This window comes from Conger conger, chromosome 13 (genome assembly GCF_963514075.1).
Source record: "Conger conger chromosome 13, fConCon1.1, whole genome shotgun sequence".
Taxonomy (NCBI): domain Eukaryota; kingdom Metazoa; phylum Chordata; class Actinopteri; order Anguilliformes; family Congridae; genus Conger; species Conger conger.
Genome location: NC_083772.1, coordinates 3,196,693 through 3,221,523, shown reverse-complemented (window position 1 = coordinate 3,221,523; position 24,831 = coordinate 3,196,693). Strand labels below are relative to the sequence as shown.

Below are 24,831 nucleotides of genomic sequence, written 5' to 3'. Positions count from 1 at the left end.
TATTGAATGACTTAAGAATGACGTATCCTGCCATGGTCAGATAAGTCAGTAAAATGCGGGGTCGTGTCATTGCGAGGCTAATGTAATCGCGAAGATACAGACATTTAGTTCTCAGAAGTTTGATTCTGTGAAATCAAATAATGTTTTATTTTTCTGTAATGTTCTGTATAACCTGTAAACTTTTTCTCTCGTAAAAGGATTTTAGTTTTCAGTTTTAGACTGAGAAATGTAATCAGTAGGGTCCGTATATCTGACTGTGGCCCTTCATCACTGAAACTGAAAGCTTGATGACAAGTTTAATGACAGAGCAAATTGCAATAGGCCAAACCTTATGCTGGAAAAATGAAAGTTATTACGCTAAACACATTTTCAACAATTGTAATTTATCCGGATAATAGCTTATTGTGATATTGTGACAGAAACCAGCAGAACGGACTTTATTATTATTATTATTATTATTATTATTATTATTATTATTTGCAAAGACATGAGTGTTTACCATACTGTACTTGCTATAACGGAGAAACTAGTTCTCAAGTGACGAGCCTGCTTAGCTAAAACTAAAAAACTACAATGAATGAAGGAGTCATGTAGGGGAGACAGGCTGGTTGACTGCAGAGGTGGGGGGGTCATGGTGCTTTTTACGGCCACACTCGAGTGTCACATGAGTCTCGTATCAGACTGTTTTGAACGTCTCTACGCGGTTACTTCCACAAGGAGGACCACAACTGTGATGTGAGGATAATTCTAGTCTTTTTCATCGGTCAATGTAAATTTTCATCTTTGTGGGGTTTAAACAATAAAATAGTTGGTGTATGTTCCATATATCCATAATTATGTTGAAAAGAGAAGGGGGATAGCTCAAAAATAGCTAAAGAAGTTGGATGGGGCTGGCTTGCTTGCTTGCTGATTGTTATTTAGGCCAGTGTAAGACAGGAAGTGGATTGTTGCAGCTGAAGTTCTGAATAACCTTTGGAAAGAGAAGGTCAGCATTCCATTCATTGAATAATGCTGTTTTTTGCAAATACATTTTCGTTCATTCAACTTTTTTTTCTATAAGGATGAAAGACTGTAAATGCTCACTGAGTCTGATAATGTCAAGAGAGGTTAGATGAGCATCGCAGAGACAGATATTTCACAAAAGTAAAAATAGGTTTGGTTTCTCTGGGTTAAAAAACAAAAAATCTATGTTATAAAATGTTTTTCTGCGATTGATCCATTGAGAAATATAGGGTCAACCCACCCTGTATCTTGTGACAATCCACCCTGCAGTCTGGCCAAATTGCCACAGTGGGCCAGGACGTATTTGCTGGTTAATAACTTTCTAATCAAAGGTTTTGCACGGATAAAAGAGATGCCAGTCTACCCAAGACTTGAAGCTATCTATTGGTCTTGAAATAAATCTGGTTAGATACACTGATTCTGAGAAATCAACAAGAGAGTAAGAAGTGTGTCAGCTAGCCCCAGTCTCCCCTAATTGCTGTTGTTTTAACACAATGCACTTGCAGGCAGTGAGCAACAAAGGCTTTTCCTTATATTTGCATCTGGGCCAAGTTTTACTGATGTATGGAGATGGCCTTGAGTTTGACCTTGGCATTTTGCCCTCTATTCAAGTGTGCCCCATGTCAGATCTGAGACCTTCAATTTACTTTCAATGGAAAGTACTCCTTTCAAGCAATTACATACGTTCTTGGCTGGCATTCACAATTAAACAAATTATATATTTCGATATCTGTATTATACGTATTCATATGAGGTCTCCTTTTAAGTCAATGTGTTTTTTATTACATGGTAATCTCATATTATCCGATTATACAGACTTCTAGTTTGGATTGAATTAGAGTGCATTTAATCAAATAAAAATGGAATAACTCTGTAATGGAAGCATGCTGGACATAGCTCCGCGGGCTGTATTTCTCTCTTAAAGTTGATCTTATGTTTAGCAAATTAAGGGCAATAAGAATGTTATGGTGGTATACGCCTCTATGAACGGAAGAACAAAGATGCTCGCATAGCCGATGACGCATGACGCAAGTGCACCAGTGTGGCGATCTGGGAACTGCTGAAAACTGATCTCTTCATTCGTCATATTTTCTGCATTTTCAGCATAGCATAGGGAACGTTAACGCTGCAGATGGGGGGGGGGACGGACGTTAACCCCCTATCTACAGCGTTACCTTCTCAATAAATAACTGCTATCACAGAATCGCAGAGGCATCTGCGCCCCCGTGTGGAAGTGGCGACTGAGGGGGTAACTTGCGCGCTACTCGGCTACTGTAGCCCCGCTTTTCGGTTTCCTGCGTCGTGCACCAAGCAGGCGAAACGCTAACATATAGGTCTACTTACGTACTTCAAACGGAGAGGGGGTGAATGCATCTCTTTTGGTGATTATACGTTAAAAAATATGTATGACGGCGAGAAAGTGTGGATGGGTGCACTTTTAAATAATTTTACTCATTATTACACTCGTCGCATTTTGATGAGCGTTCCCTACACTTTTCACTCTTTGCCCCATTTCTCTTGCATAATTTGTGTTAGAATATTCTAAGCAGTAACAAATGGAAGGTTAAGGTTTTATTTATAAATTAATATCTGTTAATGTGCAGATGTTTCGCCAGATTTGCTGATTAAAGTCATGTCGCGCACCCAGGCTGTTGGTTGGCACATGTTACGGGGTTGGTACAATGTTCAAATGCCATAGTTACCAAGAATGAAGCAACCAATAGACACTATTTTTCTATATTTAGAAAACACAAATACTCAATGGGATAAATACAATGTATACAAAATGGAATGTAAAATAAAAATCATGAAAAATAAAACCAAACTGCTGTGTGTGTGTGTGTGTGTCTGTGTATCAGGCCTATGGAGCATGCATGCCTGTGTGACTGGTGGTTCAGTAACCCTTTCACACACACACCCACATGCATATGGATTTTTATATAATTATGTTTAACACATGAATACTGCATGAATTATCAAACGATCAGTGTGCCAACCAACCCTACTCCCGCTGGAACCCACCTCTGTGATAATAAGATACAAACCAGCTAGCATCACTCATCACAGACTTTCAAATCTTATATCAAAATGTAGCTGTATAATAACTAGAAGCAAGGCATTTCTGATATCTCTATGGAACACCGTTTTATGCTACATTTAGTGTGATTTTTCAGATTTTGTATCATAACAGATGAGTGCAGTACAAGAAAACAAACATTTTGATGTTACATTTGTGTGTCTATGACCTTCAAAGGACCAGAAAATAGCTGCATGCCAACCGACCCGTGTGCCAACCAACCTCGATCTCTCCTGCTAAATGTGTGCCGATCTGGATCTGTTGCAGGGAATTGGGCGTCTAACCCTTCTCGTAAACTGTCTTAATCATATTCATATAATCATAGGACCCAGACCCTGAACGATCGATTAAAATATATATGTATGTAGGTATGTAGTAACAATCGACAATCCTACATTTGAAAACGGATTTAAAATTTCCACACATAAAATGTGGAATTAGTAGGCCTAATCCAGTGCCTTGTTAGTAGTACTATTTACTAAGTGCATTACAAACTTACATGGCTACGGGGCGACATGGCTCAGGCAGTAAGAGCAGTCGTCTAGCAGTCGGAGGGTTGCCGGTTTGATCCCCCGGCCGGGCTGTGTCGAAGTGTCCCTGAGCAAGACTCCTAACCCCCAAATGGTCCTGACGAGCTGGTCGGTGCCTTGCATGGCAGCCAATCGCCGTCGGTGTGTGTGTGTGTATATGAATGGGTGAATGAGAAGCATCAATTGTACAGCGCTTTGGATAAAGGCGCTATATAAATACCAACCATTTAAAATGTGCTTATTTTCTACAATGCTATTTTTTATACATACAAACAATTGGAGGAGTAAACACAAAATTGCTTCCATTTAACACGAGTCGCGTTACAAATGAAAAAAAGCCAGTCTGTTCCGGCACTGTTCTCTCACAACCACCAGATGCCGACAAAGATCGCAAATTATCATTGAATTGCATAATTCCTTCTTGCAACTGTTATTTATTTATTTACTTACAACTACTTATTTATTTATTCATATATTAATTCATTTATTTTAAAACATTGGTTTTCCTGGTTGGCGATTTCTTATATTTTTTTTAAAGGAGGGTACAGAGAAACATTCGGCCATTTTGTTGCAAGGTCACAAAGAATCTAAATTTCTGATAGGTACTGCAGTGGGCGTGCTCAGGTATGCGTCAGGTGGCGTATTTTCTGAAGCGCAGAAAAGAATAACAGGATTGCCAGTTATCACTGTACAGAAATACGCACAATAAAATCAGCGTTATGCCGCACCTATTTTACATTGGATGTGCTTGACTATTTAATAAACTTAGCTCTTCGATAAGCTACACACGAGTTGCGACTAACGTGTAGCCTACAGCCATTCACAGTAGGTTACACGGTATTCGAAATTGGCGAGGCTATAAAATCTAAATAACTGTGTAGTACGCTCGCCCTAAACAAAGTGTAGACCATAGCCTAAACACAGCCATCATAGATGTGCACTAAGTGACGAACTATCAATAATTATCTAAATGAACTTCCATAGAGAGCAAATGTGTGGCGTAATAGCTACCAGAACTTCAAAATTAAGCAATTCCGATGGACACTGTGTCGCATCATAAACAAGCTTACTCTGAATTTCCTGTAATTTGGCTATTTTGTTCATTCTTTCTTTCTCCAATGAAGGTTTTAAGACTTTGTATTTCCGGGTGAAATCACGGCACACATTATTCAGAAAGTTGGGGGTGTGCATATGGGAAGTCGCCGGCTGCGCACTGCTGCGAGACTGAGGAAGGGAGGGGAAATCGGGGAGCGAGCGAGTGAGAGAGAGAGGGAAAAAAAAAGAGAAAAAAAAATCCGCAGCTGAGCTGTGCGTGTTTCACCTTCTGAAAAACAGGAAGATACGCACTCTAACCCACCTGCTCCGCATTTTCTCAAGTGTTAGACGCCCCGTGAAGACGCCGGGCTGGCAGTACTCGTCTTCGCATGGCCAGAGAATTCCAAAAACTAGCTGCCAGGTGGATTGAAATCTGAGAAATTAAAAACTTTCTTTAGAACAGTTGAGCGATCGCATAAAACGCCGACAGGGCTGCATACAGAGGTACGTACTGCCTGGGCACTGTTACACGTTTGACTGCTCTGTTGTTTTATTGTCGCCAATGCTATTTGTTTAATAATAGTGACGTTATTACAGTGACGGCGTCGTTCTCCTGTTGTTTCGGTACATGTATATCGTTTGTTTTTCTTTAAGGAATCGAGCTGTCACCCTTGCGGTACAACAGTTATTGTCAAGCTACGCAACTAGCTAGGTTGTTTGTCGAAACGTCCGTAGAGGTCCACGGCCTCAGGAGTGTGTGGATTTAAGCCTTGTATCTTGTTTTAGGTAATCAGGTTGCTGCATTGTAATGGCTCGGTGTTTTGAGGTCCGGTACTTGAAAACAAGGCTCGGTGAACGTATGGGGATGACTATGGGTGTTTTGAGAAGACTCGCATTAAGTCATTCGTCAAGTTAGCCACACAACCTCACAAAGTAGCGCAGGCATTTCAGTCATTCATTTAACCTTCTGTTGGGAGTTGAGGTTCCAGTGTTCCTTCTCTTTCTTGACCGTTTTCATGTGAAGCCGGAAGCCTGAACTGTTTGTCATAATAATAATAATAATAATAATAATAATAATAATAGGTAAGTAATAATAATCATGAACGCATGCAAGGGCGTTAATAGTGTAGTTTTATTTTGTTTGTTTGTTTGTTTGTTTGTTTTGTACGGGCGACCAGTGTTGTCATGTAATTATTGATTCCCACTGCTATTCCGCTGATCCGTTGCAATGGGGAATAGTGTTGAGAACATTAGAATTTGCTGTAAACAATTATTTGGATCGGTGATAAAATGTGGTAGAATGTATTGACGTTTCCCTTGATTGGTTTATATTTAGCTCAGCTCAGACGTCACATTGGATGAAGACCGATGCTGTTTGTGTGGGGACAGGGAGTGGTGGTGGTGGGGTAAGCTAGAGGGTGATGTGCATACTGTGAAAGTCGAACTTTGTTAACCAACTAGTCGGTTTCCCTGCGTTTGACGCCGAAAGCCGGCATTTATTGGTGTGTATCCACGCAGCATTCCTGTTTAACAGACAGGTAGCATGCATGCTGTCCAGAGATTCCCAGCTCTTGAGACTTGATAGTAACGGGAGAAAGATAGGATATCAGTCGCTGTCGATTACCTTTAGTGCTGTGCATGCTGTTTGGCTGCGTTCCGTTCTGTCAATTTGTGAGGCGCAGATAATGTTGTGAATTGTTAAATGGATCGGTGCCGTCTTGACCATTCAACGTTTGAAACGTCTTTGTTCCCATGTCACCTACTGAGATGTTCCAGACTGAGCCTTTGGCTTTGCACATTCAGAACTGAAGCAGCCTGTAGCTCGCGCACATGCTCAGTGCGGCTGGTACCATTTCACTTTTTATTTCGCGTCAGACTCTCTCCCCTACATGTTCCAGCACAGTGACGCCCCTCCTCCCCTTGGCTGCTTCTACGAAGCCTGGGCCGCGGAGTGAGCATTCCTGATGAGAAAATAGCACCGCGGCAGGTTATAATGCGGCCCAGCAGCCCTTAGAAAACATTCAAACACGGGCAGGCTGTGGCGTTCGACTCATCTTTGTGTTTACCATAACAGCGTTTGAGTCTGCTGCCTGTGGTGTGTGTGGTGGTGGTGCATTGATGGGCAAACTAGCCTTTTATGTGTTCCATACTTTTGCATTGGTATCACCTGTTTAAAAAATGATAAAATTTTGAGGCCGACAAAAATATTTCATTTTTAATGTCCTCACAGTCAAGCTAATTTAAGTTACAGAATCCAGTATTACAGTATTAGCTTAGTCTAATCAACTGTAAGTCGCTTTGGATAAAAGCGTCTGCCAAATGACATGTAATGTAATGTAATGCAATGTAATGTAATGTCATGTACTGTACCAGTATTACATTCCCTATCTTTCCATTGGATGAAGCTCATTTGAAAAAGACAAAACTTGAGGGTGATTTAGCAGGCCTGGCTGCCTCCCCCCCCCCTCAGACGGCCGCTTGCGGGCCCTTGCTGTGCGCGTTACGGAGCAGAACAGGGAACGCTGTGCAGCTGGCACTGCGGACGAGGAGCAGTGCTGAGGTACAGAAAAACAGGGGGGAGGGGGAGGAGCCGGAGCGCTGGTTTTTGTGAATCGGTGCCTGGCTGCGGCCCAGGAGCATGTGACAGGGCATGAGCGGGGCGGCGCATTGGCCGGCGGCACTGAAATAGCTGGCGTGATGTCACCGGTCAGAAGACAGGGCACGGAGGGTAACCGGGTCAGGGGACGGGAGGGAGGGGGGGGGAGTGTATGTGCCTCGCTCTCATGGCTTGGGCCCTGGGTAGGGAAGCCAGGACCAGGGCGCGGAGTGCACACAGAGTTCCTCTGTCGTGTCATGTGAAAGCTTCTGCTTTTATGAGGAAAAATATTTTTAGTGTTACGCACACAGACGCGCATACGCACTCTGAGACTGGCTCTCTCGCACGCACGCACACACACACACACACACACACACACACACACACGCACAGTGTGACTCACTGTAGCACACATAAACACACACTTTCTGTGCTCCGCCCTATTCCATGTTGAACGGATGCCTCTGGGGTGGAGAGATGGTCCCAGATATTTATCGTGCACAACTTGACCACGGTGGAGTGGAAGTCGTGCCGTGGGGAGAGCTGGGTGCAGACGGGTCCAGACGGGTCCAGACGGGTCCAGACGGGTCCAGACGGGCCCTGGGCTCCCCCTGCTTCACCGCGTGTCCTGAGGTGGTGGCGTATGACTGTACAGGGGGCTCAGGAGCCCGGGTGCGGTGGGGTGCACCTCTGTAGCACCTCTGCAGGGCCCTGCGGCCGGCGGGGCTCGTTAAACGCAGCAGAGCGGCATTCACACGGCCCTTTACGGAGCGGTGGGCTCGCCAAACGTAATTGAGCGGTTTACAGAGTAGCGGGTTGGCAACGTGAACCGGCTGAAAAAGAGCAGGCGTCTGTGCTCTGTGCCACTGAGCCCCCGTGCACTCCTGTGCAGCTAATCCCACCCCCCCTTCACACAAAAACAGATTAGCGGGCAGTCCCCCTATTAAAAAGTGGTCTTAAACAGGACGCTGTTGTTCCGTCACACTATATTTTCAGGGAAGACATAACTGCCATGTCTTTGACCTTTTGCGGGGTGCAAAAAAATTTGGGCACCCCAGGTTTAAAGCTAAACATGAGACCTTTCTGCTAATTTTTAAGCGGCATCGCTCACTGTTTATACAAAAAAGGAAAAGGGCCCTCTGCAAAAAAAGTCTGCAAAGTTATTATTTGTTTCTTTTAAAAAGAAAATGACTTAAGGCCCAGTCCCAGGTGAGAAATGCTCAGAAGTATAGTATAGTATACTATAGTATAGTATAGTATAGAAGTATATCAAAAATAGTAGCAAACATGCAGGTCTAGCTGTTCACAGGACAACAATACAACATACTTTAGACAACAAATACCTACATGGTATTGAGTTGCCAGAAATCAAAACCACCACACAAAATTAATCATCTGAAGTATGCAGAAGAAAACATTGTGAAGCCTGAAGCCTTTTGGAACAATGCGCCTTGCACTGACAAAACCGAAATTGAGCTTTTTGGCCACCACCAAAGAGAGAAGAACACCTTGCCAACTGTTAAGCAGGGAGGTGGATCCATTATGCTTTGGGGTTGTGTGGCAGCTGGGGGCACAGGAAATATTGTGTGAGTGGAAGGAAGAAAGGATTCTATGAAATATCAAGAAATTCTAAAGGCTAATGTTCAAGGGTCAGTTTGGATACTCCAGTATAGCTCAGCTAGTTTGCTAGTAAGCACGGCGAAGTGCAGAGAAAACAAAGGCTCAAAGCAGGTTACCGCAACAACGATGACGTAACCCTCAAATTCAAAAGAACGTTGTTGCCCTTGGCTAAAGCCGATTTCGTCGGTAGCTGACTGGTAACGCATTCCTCCAACAAGTATTTGGATCTGGATAAGGTTCAAATCTGAATATTTCTCAATATCTCTCTCAATGTCTCTCAGTATTTATCTCAATATCTCTCCCTCGTTACACCAGCAAGACTATGATCCAAGCTTACTTTGAAATCAACCGTGAAGTACCTCCAGGAAAGATGAATGAAGGTTTTGGAATAGCCGCCACAGTCCCCAGACTTGAATATTTTTTTTAATCTTCTGGAATATTGAAACGTCCGTAAATGTCAGAGGCCAAAGTTTATAGTTTGCTTCTATTCATTGTTCATATTAATTGTAAAAGGCGTTTTGACCAGGGCTGCTCAAATAGTTGCACAAATGTACCTTGTGAAGCCCCCCCTAAATACAGAGAGATGTGAGAGATGTGAGAGATGTGAGAGGTGTGAGAGGTGTGAGAGATGTGAGAGATGTGAGAGATGTGAGAGATGTGAGAGATGTGAGAGATGTGAGAGATGTGAGAGTGTGAGAGACAGCAGGCCCAGTGTAGCGTCTCTGAGCCAGTGTTCAGCAGGCCCAGTGTAGCGTCTCTGAGCCAGTGTTCAGCAGGCCCAGTGTAGCGTCTCTGAGCCAGTGTTCAGCAGGCCCAGTGTAGCGTCTCTGAGCCAGTGTTCAGCAGGCCCAGTGTAGCGTCTCTGAGCCAGTGTTCAGCAGGCCCAGTGTAGCGTCTCTGAGCCAGTGTTCAGCAGGCCCAGTGTAGCGTCTCTGAGCCAGTGTTCAGCAGGCCCTGTGTAGCGTCTCTGAGCCAGTGTTCAGCAGGCCCAGTGTAGCATCTCTGAGCCAGTGTTCAGTAGGCCCGGTTCTGACTCACTCTGCCTCCATCTCTCCGTTCATATTCCCCTCAGAGTTCTCTCTGCTAGTGCTCTCACACCCACCCGCGCCCCCTGCCCGCTAATAATTACTGTTTGATTCGTGCCAGTCGTAGCTGTTCTTGGAACTTGCGCTTCGAATGGCTGGTTCACAAATAATGCTCAGTAGGGGCCACGGTGGGCAGACTTCAGTTTCTTTTCTTGCGAAGGAACCCTTCTGTGATGTGTGCATTGAGGTTGAAGTATCCATCCATTCTGTCTGTGCTGCCTCTCCTCTCCTCTCCTCTCCCCTCCCCTCCCCTCAGCTCAGTGAGGTCTGGCTTGGAGCCATTCATGTTGGATCTGAACCTATGAATACCCCTAAAGGCTCTCCACCTGCTGGAGAGGAGGAACACTTGACCTCACTGCATTGCTTCAAAATCTCTGTCACTCACACTTCCTGTAGTAGGTGGAGTAACATCCCCTCACCCCTCCCACACACACACACACACACGCACACACTCGCACACGCACACTCATTGATCAACAGCGTTTGCCTCCTTGTGTAACATCCTCCCTGTGAAATGGCAGAAGTCTCTCGGGAGTGATTTCGCAGGGAGGGCGCGGGGTTGGGCGGGGGCTCGCTCCAGGAACAGGAAGCGGGGCGGGAGGCTCGGAGCCAGGCGGGCGCGGAGGAATGTCTCCGGCTCTGCGCTGGAACGAGCCGAGGCCTGCAGGAGATTCCGGGGAAAGACGGGGAGATAAAGAGCGCCCTCCGTCGTGCCCCCGGGGGGGCGCCGTGGCTTTGTGTTACCTGAGAACAGGTGACTCTCGCTTCGCCATGGTTACGTTGCCCGGGGGCAGGAGACGGCCCCCCCCCCCCACCTGCGACAGGTCATCACTGCTGCATTGCGTTCCCTGTTCCTGCGCAGGGCTCCCCTCCCAGCCAAATGCCCGTGCTGTACCCCTCCTTTTTGCCTCTCCTTCTCGTCATCTATGACAGGGACATTTATCTGTCTCTGCCACCCACCCGCCCTCGTGCTGTTGCCTCACAGATCTGCTGGAGGGATGCATGCTGGGACAGGCTACCGTTAGTGGAGGAAGCTTAGCCGCACGCAGAGCAAATCGCGTTGCATGCTGTCAGGGTATTAGGGAGGACGCCGTTTTTGACCAGGCAGGCTTTGTGTGGCTTGCTGCAGATAACCCCCCCCCCCCCCACCCTTTCTGAGGATGCTCTGTGGGTGCTAGGAGCCTTTTCTCACTCTGGTCTGAAGTGCGAGTGAGTCTCTAAAAGGGCCGGAGCAAATCCTCTGCAACGTGCGGTCATCTGTCTCCAGTCCGCGTTAGCGCTGACCATTAGCCAGTTTTAGCACACCCTGCACTGGTGTCGCAGTGGAGGCACTTCCTGTTTTTGTGTTTGCACTTGTTGTTTGTCGTGGCTATCTGGTCCGCTAGCTTCTCCGCTGCTTCACCTGCATGCATTTTTACTGAGATCCGTACAGAACACAGGGCAGCAGTCACATACAGGACACAGGGCAGCAGTCACATACAGGACACAGGGAAGCAGTGCATTACAGCAACCATCTTGCGCAAGATGGTTGCTGTTTTGACAGCTTGTTTTTCTTTTGGTCATTTCCTCTTCCGACGAGCAGAACAGAGCTGCTTTTCAGTCAGCGGGCCGCTGATGGGCGGAGCCGGTCCTGTGGGCGGTCCAGTCACGCGCAACACTGGGCCGATGCTTCTGTCCCTTTCTCTGCGTCCCTGTTCCCTGTCTCTGTCTCTGTCCCCTGTCCCCTGTCCCCTGTCCCCTGTCCCCTGTCCCCTGTCCCCTGTCCCTGTCTCTCTGCCTCCGCCTCCGCCTCCGCCTCTGCCTGTAGCCTCTGTAGCATTGTGGTTAAGGTGCATGACTGGGACCCACAAGGTCTGTGGTTCGATCCCCGGTGTAGCCACAATAAGATCAGCACAGCCGTTGGGCCCTTGAGCAAGGCCCTTAACCCTGCATTGCTCCAGGGGAGGATTGTCTCCTGCTTAGTCTAATCAACTGTACGTCGCTCTGGATAAGAGCGTCTGCCAGATGCCGTTAATGTAATGCTCTGCCCCTCTCTCAGAACCGCCGTGGTCTTCCCGCTGGGGTCGGGCCCAGTTCCCGGGGGAGCCTCTCCACAAACGCTAAACTCCTCCGCCGTTCCACGGGGGGGGGGGGGGGTTTCTGTGCACTCCACGCTGGGCCCCTGGGAGGGCCCCAAACCGGCCCCCTCCTGGCCCTTAAACAGGGACCTTTGTTCTGTCGGTCAGGGGAAGGTAACGGAGTAACAGGCCGGGTCCCCCCGGGCCCCATTGTGTTGCTGAAACCTGTGGCCCTGGATCCTAAAGGTCGCGCTCACAATAGGCTCTATATATAGTGTGTGTGCGCGCACTGGGAGTGGGCGGGCTGGTCAGACATTGTGGCCCTATATCTGAACAGCAGGGTTACTCACTCCGAGCGCTTCTCTTTCTGCGCTTCCTCTTCACCCCCCCCCCCAGATATCACTGATGCTGTTTATCAACTTCCCCATTCCTGTGTGACTGCACACGTGTGGGTGGGGAGGCGGTTACGTACATGTGTATGTACGTGTGTGAGAGAGACGGAGTGTATGTGTGTGTTTTTGTGTGTATGGGGGTCGGGCGGGGGGGTCGGGCGGGCGGGGGGGGGGGGGGTCGGGGTCACTGCGGAGAGAAATGGCCTGAAACCACTTCGGGACGCGCACACAGTTCCCTTTGTCCGATTCTGCAGTGGTGACGCAGCCATCTTTGTCGTAATGTTGCCTGGAGGTCTGTTTGCACTCATTGTGTGGGTCTCATAAACGCTTTTACCAGCTTGCACTTTATTATGTAAATGACTTGTTTATGGCACGGAAGTGCACTTGGGAGTGTGGTTTTGCAGTGAGTAGATAACTTAACTTAATGTTGTACTGCTTTTTTGACCGATGCCCTCATGCCCTGAAGTGTGGTAAAATGGGGAAGGAGGGGGGGGGGCGGGGGGGTGGGGGGGTGTCAGCTTTGCTTTTGGGAGTTAAAACTCCGTTCATCTGACACGTTCAGGCCTCCACAGTTGCAGTCGTGGGTTTTACAGCTTCCAGGCAGGTCCTCCATCACAAGCAGAAAATGACTTGTTATCCAGCTGCTGCCAGTGATGTAGCCACTGTGCATGTGCTGCCTGCAGACTGCTCACGGCTCGTGAGGGGCAGACGAGAGGGCCACAGTCACTGCCTGTGCTGATGGTACGGGGGAGGCCTGTAGCGTGGTGGTTAAGGTACAGTGCTCAGCGTAAATGAGTACACCCCCCTTTGAAAAGTAACATTTTAAACAATATCTCAGTGAATACAAAAACAATTTCCAAAATGTTGACAAGACCAAGTTTAATATAACATCTGTTTAACTTATAACATGAAAGTAAGGTTAATGATATAACCTAGATTCCACATTTTTCAGTTTTACTCAAATAAGGGCAATGCAAAAATGAGTACACCCCACAACAAAAACTATTCATCTAGTACTTTGTATGGCCCCCATGATTTTTAATGACAGCACCAAGTGTTCTAGGCATGGAATGAACAAGTTGACAACATTTTGCTACATCGATCTTTTTCCATTTTTCAAGAATGACCTCTTTTAGAGACTGGATGCTGGATGGAGAGTGATGCTCAACATGTCTCTTCAGAATTCCCCACAGGTGTTCAATCGGGTTCAGGTCAGGAGACATACTTGGCCACTGAATCACTTTCACCCTGTTCTTCTTCAGAAATCCAACAGTGGCCTTAGATGTGCGTTTAGGATCATTGTCATGTTGGAAAAGTGCATGACGACCAAGGGCACGGAGTGATGGTAGCATCTTCTCTTTCAGTATAGAGCAATACATCTGTGAATTCATGACGCCATGAATGAAATGCATTCTCGACATTTCTCTTCCATGTGGTGCCATTGCTAACAACATGAAATGGGAAGGGAAGTAACACCCTTTTATAGTCAACAGTCTGCTGGACACCTGTGTAATGAATAATTAGACTCACCTGTGGTTGATTATTGTTAAATTAGACATTTGTAGTCTAAAATTGAGCTTTGCTCCAGAGACTTTCAGTGGGGTGTAGTCATTTTTGCATCACCCTAATTTGAGTAAAACTGAAAAGTTTGTCCTCTAAGTTATATTATTAACCTTACTTTCATGTTATAAGTTAAACAGATGTGAAATAAAACATAGTCTTGTCAACATTTTGGAAATTGTTTTTGTGCTCATTGAGATATTGTTTAAAATGTAACTTTTCGAAGGGGGTGTTCTCATTTACGCTGAGCGCTGTACATGACTGGGACCCGCAAGGTCTGCTATGCAGGCGGGCGGATCGATAGTCGACGGTGCCTCTGGGAACTGCGTTTCCTGTGTGGGAGCTGAGGGGAGCAGGATGAGCTCTGCTTCTCTGAGCGGGTCGGTTGGGGCGGGTCGGTTGGGGCGGGTCAGGAGGAGCGGGTCGGTTGGGGCGGGTCGGTTGGGGCTGGTCGGTTGGGGCGGGTCTGTTGGGGCGGGTCTGTTGGGGCGGGTCAGGAGGAGCGGGTCTGTTGGGGCGGGTCGGTTGGGGCGGGTCGGTTGGGGCCGGTCGGTTGGGGCCGGTCGGTTGGGGCGGGTCTGTTGGGGCGGGTCGGTTGGGGCGGGTCAGGAGGAGCGGGTCTGTTGGGGCGGGTCGTTTGGGGCGGGTCGGTTGGGGCGGGTCGGTTGGGGCGGGTCTGTTGGGGCGGGTCTGTTGGGGCGGGTCAGGAGGAGCGGGTCAGGAGGAGCGTATCGGTTGGGGCGGGTCGGTTGGGGCGGGTCAGGAGGAGCGTGTCGGTTGGAGCGTGTCGGGTGCTGCTTCACTGACTCGTCCATCTTCTTAGAGTGTCCATTTCTCATTCCCGAGTTTTCAGATTTCTCTCTTCGAAGTGGCAGCAGTTCAAACATCGTGGAACGTGGCCTTTCCCCAGCACGGCATCGCTAATCTCCTTAGTGCCCTAGAGCAGGGGTGTCAAACTGCAGTCCTGGAGGGCTTCAGTGTCTGCTGGTTTTTGGTGTGTTCCAGGACTGGACTTTAACACCCCTGCTCTAGAAGTTCCCCCGCCACACTCCTGGCGGTCTGCTGCAGGTGGCCTCACTCAACCCCGTTCCTCCTTTCTGGTTCTGATCAGCCCCGGTCTGACCCGTCCGCCCTGGGCCCGGTCACACCCATTCGCTGGGCCCAACTCCGCGGCGCCCTGCTTTGCTTCCTGAAGTGCTGACCAGCCAGATTGAGCCCCATCCCCCCCCACCACCTCTCCCCCTTGCATTTGAGTGCTCTGCCCTGCTTCCTTCCCTCCTAATGGACAGAAGTGCATCACGCTGAACTCAGAGCCAGGCCTTTCAGCGGCAAAACAAATATAAAATGGACGCGACGGCTCAGCGGTGGCAGGGTGAGAGGAGGAGCGCAGATGTGTAGCAGGTGTGGCTGGGCTAGTTAGCGAATAAGCACAGTGTAAATAGCAGTGAAGCTAAATCCTCCTAGCAGGTTACGGGGACAACATCAGAGTGAGTTTACCTTCAGCTGACAGGTTTGTCTTCGGTGCCTTCAGGCGAGCGAGAAGCGCGTGCTTAAAATCGCACCTCAGCGAGTGCTCCTCACTCCTTACTTCGGTGCCGCGAATCGTAAAAAAAGGTTCCTCCGGAGTTCAAAATGGAGGGGCAGTCGAAGGGGGTTGAGTGCAGCGGGCGTCACTCAGTGAGGTGAAGCGGAGCTAAGGCCGCGCAGCAGGTTACCATAACAACACTGTCTGGCGAGGTAACCCTCAGGTTCAACGTGACAATGTTATCTCTCAGCTTAGGGCAATTTAGCTTTTAACGGACCGGTAACTCCGTTCATCTATGGATTCTTTGGTTGAGCCAGAGACACAGTGGGCCTGATTTTAAAGACATATGGTGTGTGCATGTGGAAAACCTTTTAGCACATTTTAACACTAATAACACAGCCAACGGTTGGTGCAAAACAAATCCCATGAACAATCACTGAGTAATTGTACTGGCCTTGTGTACATGCTAACAGTGTTTGCTCATCACGCCCAGTGTTCAGAGACGCACCACGCTGTTCCAATGCGGGAACCTTCTGCCTGTTAGTCATAGAAGGCAGCTATTTATGACACTGTTTTCCCGGTGACACTGTGTGTGTGAGTGTGTGTGTGTGTGTGTGTGTGAGAGTGCGTGCGTGCGTGAGTGTGCTTTTGTCAGTGTGAGTGCTTTTGTCAGTGTGTGTGAGAGTGTGTGAGAGTGTGTGAGAGTGTGTGAGAGTGTGTGCTTTTGTCAGTGAGTGTGTGAGTGTGTGAGTGTGTGAGTGTGTGAGTGTGTGTGCTTTTGTGAGTGTGTGTGAGTGTGTGTGAGTGTGTGTGCTTTTGTCAGTGTGTGTGCGTGTCAGTGTGTGTGCGTGTCAGTGTGTGTGCGTGTCAGTGTGTGTTTGTGTCAGTGTGTGTTTGTGTCAGTGTGTGTGCGTGTCAGTGTGTGTTTGTGTCAGTGTGTGTGCGTGTCAGTGTGTGTTTGTGTCAGTGTGTGTGAGTGTGTGAGTGTGTGAGTGTGTGTGTGTGTGTGTGTGAGTGTGTGAGTCAGTGTGTGAGTCAGTGTGTGTGCGTGTGTGTGAGTGTGTGTGTTTGTTTGTGTCAGTGTGTGTGCGTGTGTGTGAGTGTGTGTGCTTTTGTCAGTGTGTGTTTGTGTCAGTGTGTGTGCGTGTCAGTGTGTGTTTGTGTCGGTGTGTGCGTGTCAGTGTGTGTTTGTGTCAGTGTGTGTGCGTGTCAGTGTGTGTTTGTGTCAGTGTGTGTGCGTGTGTGTGAGTGTGTGTGCTTTTGTCAGTGTGTGTGCGTGTCAGTGTGTGTTTGTGTCAGTGTGTGTTTGTGTCAGTGTGTGTGCGTGGCTGAGGAATGATATGAATGCTCAGCCACTGGGGGACGCGGTGCTGCTGGACCTGGCTCCTGGAGCCGCCCCGTGAGGAGAAGCCTGTTTGTGAGCTCCTCTCCGCCTTCCAGCTCTTTCTGTTTGTTTTCTTCTCAGGCATCCAAACAATGCTGGATTACCTCTCCTCTCCCCCGACGGCCACCCCCTGCCTTAGACCTGACCTCCCCGGCCTTCGCTGGCCGGATGGGTGGGGCCAGATTGTTTTAATTCCCTGCTAAGAATACGACTTACTTTCTGCAGTATTGTGAAGCTCGCGCTAAGCTAAGCGCTGCCCATTCAGTTTGCTCTTGGAAATGCAGGGGGGACGCTCTACTTTGTACCACAAAGTACTCTTAAGGGTTTTTGCACGTGGAGGTGAAAGTAGTTCTAGATGGACAGTGCTTGACCGTAGGGGTTGGGCGGGTGTGGGGGTGTGGGGGTGGGGTAGATGGCGGGGGGGGGGGGGGTGTCGGACAGCAGGAGGGAGCTCACACGGGGGACAGAGAGGATTTGTGTTTGATCTTGCTCTTCCCAGTTGGAGGGGAAACCGCATGCTTGGCATTCCACAGTAAGGGAGGAGACTGGGTGAGATGGATGGATAGTTAGAGGCAGGAAGGGAGGACGAGGGAGATGGAATAAAACGGGAGGAGCCTCGGATGCGACACGCTTGGGCGCACTGGGGTTGGGTGGGGCGTTGTAAATGTGTGAGCCGTGATGTTCATAATTTTACACAAATAATAACACAAATCCATTATGTTTGGTTTGGTTATGTAACTTATGAAATTTAGGCAGGAGTTTCTTCAGACCAGTCTGTCAGTGGGCAGGGGTCTCTTCAGACCAGTCTGTCAGTGGGCAGGGGTCTCTTCAGACCAGTCTGTCAGTGGGCAGGGGTCTCTTCAGACCAGTCTGTCAGTGGGCAGGGGTCTCTTCAGACCAGTCTGTCAGTGGGCAGGGGTCTCTTCAGACCAGTCTGACAGTGGGCAGGAGTCTGTTTAGACCAGTCTGACTGTGGCAGGAGTGTCTTCAGACCAGTCTGTCAGTGGGCAGGAGTGTCTTCAGACCAGTCTGACTGTGGCAGGAGTGTCTTCAGACCAGTCTGACAGTGGCAGGAGTCTGTTTAGACCAGTCTGACTGTGGCAGGAGTGTCTTCAGACCAGTCTGACTGTGGCAGGAGTGTCTTCAGACCAGTCTGTCAGTGGGCAGGAGTGTCTTCAGACCAGTCTGACTGTGGGCAGGGGTCTGTTTAGACCAGTCTGACAGTGGGCAGGGGTCTCTTCAGACCAGTCTGACTGTGGCAGGAGTGTCTTCAGACCAGTCTGACAGTGGCAGGAGTCTGTTTAGACCAGTCTGACTGTGGCAGGAGTGTCTTCAGACCAGTCTGACTGTGGCAGGAGTGTCTTCAGACCAGTCTGACTGTGGCAGGAGTGTCTTCAGACCAGTCTGACTGTGGGCAGGGGTCTGTTTAGACCAGTCTGACAGTGGGCAGGGGTCTCTTCAGACCAGTCTGACTGTGGCAGGAGTGTCTTCAGACCAGTCTGACAGTGGCAGGAGTGTCTTCAGACCAGTCTGACTGTGGGCAGGGGTCTGTTTAGACCAGTCTGACAGTGGGCAGGGGTCTCTTCAGACCAGTCTGACTGTGGCAGGAGTCTCTTCAGACCAGTCTGACTGTGGCAGGAGTGTCTTCAGACCAGTCTGACAGTGGGCAGGAGTCTGTTTAGACCAGTCTGACAGTGGGCAGGAGTCTGTTTAGACCAGTCTGACAGTGGGCAGGGGTCTCTTCAGACCAGTCTGACTGTGGCAGGAGTCTCTTCAGACCAGTCTGACTGTGGCAGGAGTGTCTTCAGACCAGTCTGACAGTGGGCAGGAGTCTGTTTAGACCAGTCTGACAGTGGGCAGGAGTCTGTTTAGACCAGTCTGACTGTGGGCAGGGGTCTGTTTAGACCAGTCTGACTGTGGGCAGGGGTCTGTTTAGACCAGTCTGTCTGTGGAATCCTCTCTGCGGTGCTGTTTTCGGGCTCCGTGCTGGAGACGGCGCTGTGCCGGGTTGCGCTGTGGTCAGGACAGAATGGTGGGTGTGGTCTCTGGGGTTGTGCAGGAAGGGCAGTGGGGGCTGTTGGGTGGTGGGTGGGGTGGTTGGGTTGGGTGGGGTTGGGGGTGGCGGGGCAGGAATTGCCTCAGACTATAAACAGAATTTCAGAGAGTGGGGGAGGGGGTCAGTGCTGCGTTTAGGGGAATTGAAGGTGATGAAATGCCAAGACAATCTGTTTTTCTACCCATCGCCCGCCCACCAATCTGTGTGTGTGTGTGGGTGTGTGTGTGTGTGTCTCTGTGTCTCTGTGTGTTTGTCTGTGTCTGTCTGTCTGTGTGTGTATGTGTGTGTGTGTCTGTCTGTCTGTGTGGTTGTCTGTGTGTGTGTGTGTGTGTGTGTGTGTGTGTGTGTGTCTGTATGTGTGTGTGTGTGTGTGTGTCTGTGTGTGTGTGTGTGTGTGTCTGTGTGTCTGTGTGTGTCTGTATGTGTGTGTGTGTGTGTGTGTGTGTGTGTGTGTGTGGAGCAGAAGTAGGGATCAGCAGGGGACCAGGGGACCCAACCTAGGTCCAGACCCCAGGTTGCACCCTACTGTCACCCTGTGGGCCTGGCGACACACACTGCACACACTGCACACACTGCACACACTGCACACACTGCACACACTGCACACACTGCACACACTGCACACACTGCACACACCGCACACACCGCACACACCGCACACACTGCAGTGAAGCCCTTGTATGGGAGGCCGGCGGGCAGATGATGCATGATGTAATCTAATGAGGCAGTGCAATGATAGGGCATACAGATAGTCTGCCTTCATCCATGCCACACAGGAAGTGGGGGAGGGGGGCTTCCCACATTCCTCTCAGAGGGAGAGAGACTGAGAGAGAGGGAGAGACTGAGAGAGAGGGAGAGACTGAGAGAGACAGACAGAGAGACAGTTGAATGCGTTTGTGAATGGGTTCACTGGTGCACATTAACATGCAGTACAAAAACCTCATGCCTCACATCCTATCACACCAGAGAGGAGGGAGTGTGGTGCGGATGCGAGGTGAGGATGTGAGGTGCGGATGGGAGGTGTGGATGTGAGGTGTGGATGTGAGGTGCGGATGTGAGGGGTGGATGTGAGGTGTGAGGTGCGGATGTGAGGTGTGGATGTGAGGTGTGAGGTGTGGATGTGAGGTGTTTATGAACTGTGCAGGTTTTCTCCACGAATGTAATCGAGTGAGACTTCCAGGTATTGCACGAGGAGGAGGAGCGTAGGGGTGTTTGGACGAAGATGCAGAGGGCAGCAGAGACTGAAGCAGATGGGCAGTCCTGTGGGGGTGGCGATGGGGGTGGTGCTGGGGCGGGGGCGGGGGTGTTGATTTGGGCAGCGCTGTGTTTTCTAAGCGCACCAGAGTGTCTGCGGGGAGGGCGGCCCTGCGTCATCAGCCCCCGGGCCCCCGGGCCCCCGCGTCCTCTCCTCCTCTCCTCCTCTCCTCCTCTCCTGTCCCACGCGTCAGGCCTCTTCCCATCGCCCGCCTGCTCAGAGGGAAAGTGTTTTTACAGTCGCTCACTGTTTTTCTTTTGACGTGCCCTCCCTCCCTCCCCTCCCTCCCTCCGCTGACGGTAAGCGCGGCTGAACGACGGTGGAATTCCTGTCGGATCACATTTTAACTCTCCGCTGATCAAAAGCGGAATTAGGTAACGGGGCGGATCGCGTTGGCGTCTCCGCGCGGGCCTGCGTTCCCCGTGGCACGACGTGTCGGTCCTACGCCCGCTGCGGCTCCTCAGTGAGAATACGTTTCTCATCGGCCCTCTCGCCGAAGGCCTTTGCGAGGGTTAATGTTTAACGCACAACGCGGATGTGACCTCGTATCGCAAACAGCTGCTCAGCCTGTCGGTGATTATGGTCTCAGTCTCAGGAATCCTGCTCTTCACTTCCACATCAACCTCTGAGCCCTGCCACACGTGGCATGCAGAAAGCACCGGGGATAAAAAGCACTGTGGAAAAAAAATTATACGGCAAGGTTTGTAGGTGAAGGTTCCAAGCTTTTATGAGTGGGCTTGGTAAATACCCATTCACGTGGAACTTGTTTGATACCAATTAGGCACTGTACGTGCTATTCATTTCCAGCTGAATTTAAACGTCTATCGTCGGTTTAAATTAAAACCGTAGCCCTGCTAAAGGTTTTGCAAATCCCTCCCACGCACACACACACACGCACTCACATACACACACACACACACTCACACACACAAACACACACACACACACACACACACACACACACACACACACACACACACACACGTGACAGTTCTGCTGCACTTTGCAGAGAGCAGCACTAAGTGATGGTGAGCGCTGGCCTGTGACACATTGTGGGGAAAGCGGTTAGAAACCCTTCCTCTTTGTGATGTCATTTCCTGTTCCACTTAATGGATCGTGAGCTGAATCAATGTTCGTATTCTGATATTGTACTGGTCTCTTGACGGGTGGTGGTTGGTGTTTCCGCTGGCAGTTTTGGAACATGTAAACATGACTTAAATATTCCTACAGTCCTCTCCTAACCTTCAATTAGCTCAGCATTTTCGTTCTTGGTACATCAGGAAACAAGACTATAAATGACAACAAAAAAAAAGCAGAGCCAGGGCTGGATAGAGGGTTATCCGCTGGCACGCACACGTGCCCATATGCAAACGCACTGGCATAAGACCTCTCTGGGGGGGAAATAAAGCATGTGAGCATGCTTTGGCCGGACAGTGTTGCTTGCGCACTGCAGAACTCACTCTCAGAAGCATCGGCACACACACACTCCAGTACATTTCCCAGAGCAGAAGTCTCTGTGAGGCACCCAGACGCTTCTTAATCCATTTTTAGAGTGCAGTCAGCAGAAACGAGAAACCAAACTTCAAAAAAAAAGTGTGATGTTATGGTGTTTTCACACCGTATATTTTGTTTATTCTATTTGGTGTCTATAGCACATCTAGACCGAGCTGTCATCTAGTCGTGGTGGCTGTTTTCAGTGCCACGCAAGGTCATGCCCTCGTAAACAAGATTCTTGTCTGTGGGGAATGCTCAGGAGGAAATAAACAGCCTAGTGTTTACATCTTAATTTATCCAACTGTAAAGTCCCAACATTTACATCTCTGAAGCTAGTTGCTGTACTCTTTGATAATGGGGAGGCAATGACATATTTCATATTTGAAGTTTAAATTTGACACATTAATGCTGTTGATGTGTAAATCATTTTATGTAATCCTTTGCGTGTACGAGCTTGTGGTGCCTACATGCAAGGAAGGAAAATTTTAAATGATCCAACACACGTGTGCTGATCCATAACATATAACAAACCTGCTGTAGCAGAGATAAATAGTTCCTTATTCAATGTCCCTGCCGGTTGGACAGGTGTGTTCAGCGCTGCGATGTTTGCTCAGTTGTAAATGAATAATGTGGATGACGTGTCTGTTGTGCAGGAGAGGAAGCGCACCTGTGGAAGTCCCCCGCTTGCTGGCTTTTCTAAGGTTCTATTGTGTCTCTGGACAGTCAGTTGACAGTTCTGCTTTCTCCTAGTTTTAAAAGGGCACACTGTGTCCTGGAAAACACAGCACAGGCTGAAATACGCAGTGCACTGGCTGAAATACGCAGTGCACTGGCTGAAATACGCAGTGCACTGGCTGAAATACGCAGTGCACAGGCTGAAATACGCAGTGCACTGGCTGAAATACGCAGTGCACTGGCTGAAATACGCAGTGCACAGGCTGAAATACGCAGTGCACAGGCTGAAATACGCAGTGCACAGGCTGAAATACGCAGTGCACAGGCTGAAATACGCAGTGCACAGGCTGAAATCCACAGTGCACAGGCTGAAAATGCAGTGCACTGGCTGAAATACGCAGTGCACTGGCTGAAATACGCAGTGCACAGGCTGAAAAACACAGGCACGTTCAGTAGTACACGCAGTGCACTCAGAGACCCACAGAGCCTTTCTCTACACACACAGGGACATGTGTGCGATGCAGCACTCGACAGCAGAGCACACACAGGCAGCACCCTGAGACAGATTATGTAGTGCGCGCACGTTCCAAACACGCTCAGGGTACCCGTCCTATTTAAAGTGACACGCTGCAGGACGCTGAACGTCCGCCGGCACCCGCGCACACTGCGTTACCGGGACGATGGACGCTGGCGTCAGGCGCTCTGCGTTACCGGGACGATGGACGCTGGCGTCAGGCGCTCTGCGTTACCGGGACGATGGACGCTGGCGTCAGGCGCTCTGCGTTAACGGGACGCTGGCGTCAGGCGCTCTGCGTTACCGGGACGATGGACGCTGGCGTCAGGCGCTCTGCGTTAACGGGACGATGGACGCTGGCGTCAGGCGCTCTGCGTTAACGGGACGATGGACACTGGCGTCAGGCGCTCTGCGTTAACGGGACGATGGACGCTGGCGTCAGGCGCTCTGCGTTACCGGGACGATGGACGCTCTGCGTTAGCGGACGCTCGTGCCCCCTTTCCGCTCCCCGGAGGGGGGGAGGAGAGGACAGAGCCGGCTGTCCGCTGGCAGACCACCACTTTCTGTTTGCCTTTGAAACATTAACCGGCACTTATCAGTGTCTGTTAATGGGGTGGTGAATAATTGAAAAGGGCTGTTTGCATGTGCTGCCAGCCGGAGGGAAGATGATGATGATGATGATGATGATGATGGTGATAGTGGTCGAGTGGTGTGGCGTATTTTGATAGTGTAGCACAGTTGACCTGCTGGTGCCTCTCCTGTCCTGTCTGTCTAGTCTCTGTCCTACTTTACTCTGGTTTGCTGTGTACACATCCTGCGTCTGTAAGAAGGGCCTGGTGGTTCCATAATCACTAACCGACTCTTGCACTTCTGCTATATATGTAAATATAGTATTAACTCTGACCTTGACAGGTGTGTGTCTGTCTGTGTCTGACTGTCTGTCTGTCTGTCTGTGTGTCTGTGTCTGTCTGTCTGTCTGTCTGTCTGTCTGTCTGTCTGTCACTGTGTGTGTGTGTCTGTGTGTGTGTGTCTGTGTGTGTGTGTGTGTGTGTGTGTGTGTGTGTGTGTGTGTCTATATATGCGTGCGTGTGTGCGTGCACAGAATCCTGCTGCAGGTCCTGTTACAGGGCTGCAGTCAGCGCTGCGAGGTGCAGATAGCGGGTCTCCGCTGTCTCAGGGCGACGGGCTCACCTCGCCCTGCTCAGTCGAGCATTCCCACAGACCTCCAGCCCCGGGATTCCACAGCCCAGGTTTCCCCGGGCTCATCCCGTCGTCTCCTGCGTTTGCCATATCCTGCCCACACTGTCCCCACTGAGCATGTGCAGGGCGGGCCATGCAGCAGTGGGTTTCCGAACACTGCGAAGAGTGCCTTCTCTCTCTCCCTCCCTCCTTCCTCCCTTTCCCTCTCCCCGTCTCTCTCCCTCTCTGTCTGCGTCCATTTTCTCTCTCTCTCTCACACACACAATCTTGACACTGATTCCTCCTTTCAGATGCTGTGCCTCCACCCTTGAAGTCTGAATCATGGAGAGTCACAGGAAATAAACATCCTAAGGCGACACCAGGTAAGTCCTAGTGTGTGCGTGTGTGTGTGTGTGTGCGTGCGTGCGTGAGTGCGTGCGTGAGTGTGTGCGTGCGTGCGTGCGTGAGTGCGTGCATGCGTGCGTGCGTGCGTGAGTGTGTGCGAGTGTGAGTGTGTGCCTGAGTGTGAGTGTGCGTGCGTCCGTGCGTGCGTGTGCATGCTTGCACATCTCTCTGGGTGTGTGTGTCTTCATACGTGGGGCCCATTGCCCGAACATCTTCTCTGAAATCTTTCTCTTCTCCAAGCTGTGGTGGCCACGTCATTAGTCTGACTGTCAGAGCATTGTTTTATAAACATGGCTGTTTATGTTTGTGACCCGCTGGTGACCACTGAATGAAACCTGGGACATTTGGGTCAACATTGGAAAAACCACGACCGGAATGTGCGCATCCACA

General features: G+C 49.7%; 1 protein-coding gene across 1 annotated transcript in view; it reads left to right on the top strand.

Moving 5' to 3' along the window:
• The first annotated feature begins 4,831 nt into the window (after positions 1-4,831).
• Positions 4,832-24,831, top strand: part of pik3cb (phosphatidylinositol-4,5-bisphosphate 3-kinase, catalytic subunit beta) — an 82,110-nt gene continuing 62,110 nt past the window's right edge. The window contains exons 1-2 of the mRNA XM_061217115.1: positions 4,832-5,148; positions 24,348-24,419. The gene's annotated coding sequence lies outside the window, so the exon portion shown is untranslated. The remainder of the gene's footprint in view (positions 5,149-24,347; positions 24,420-24,831) is intronic.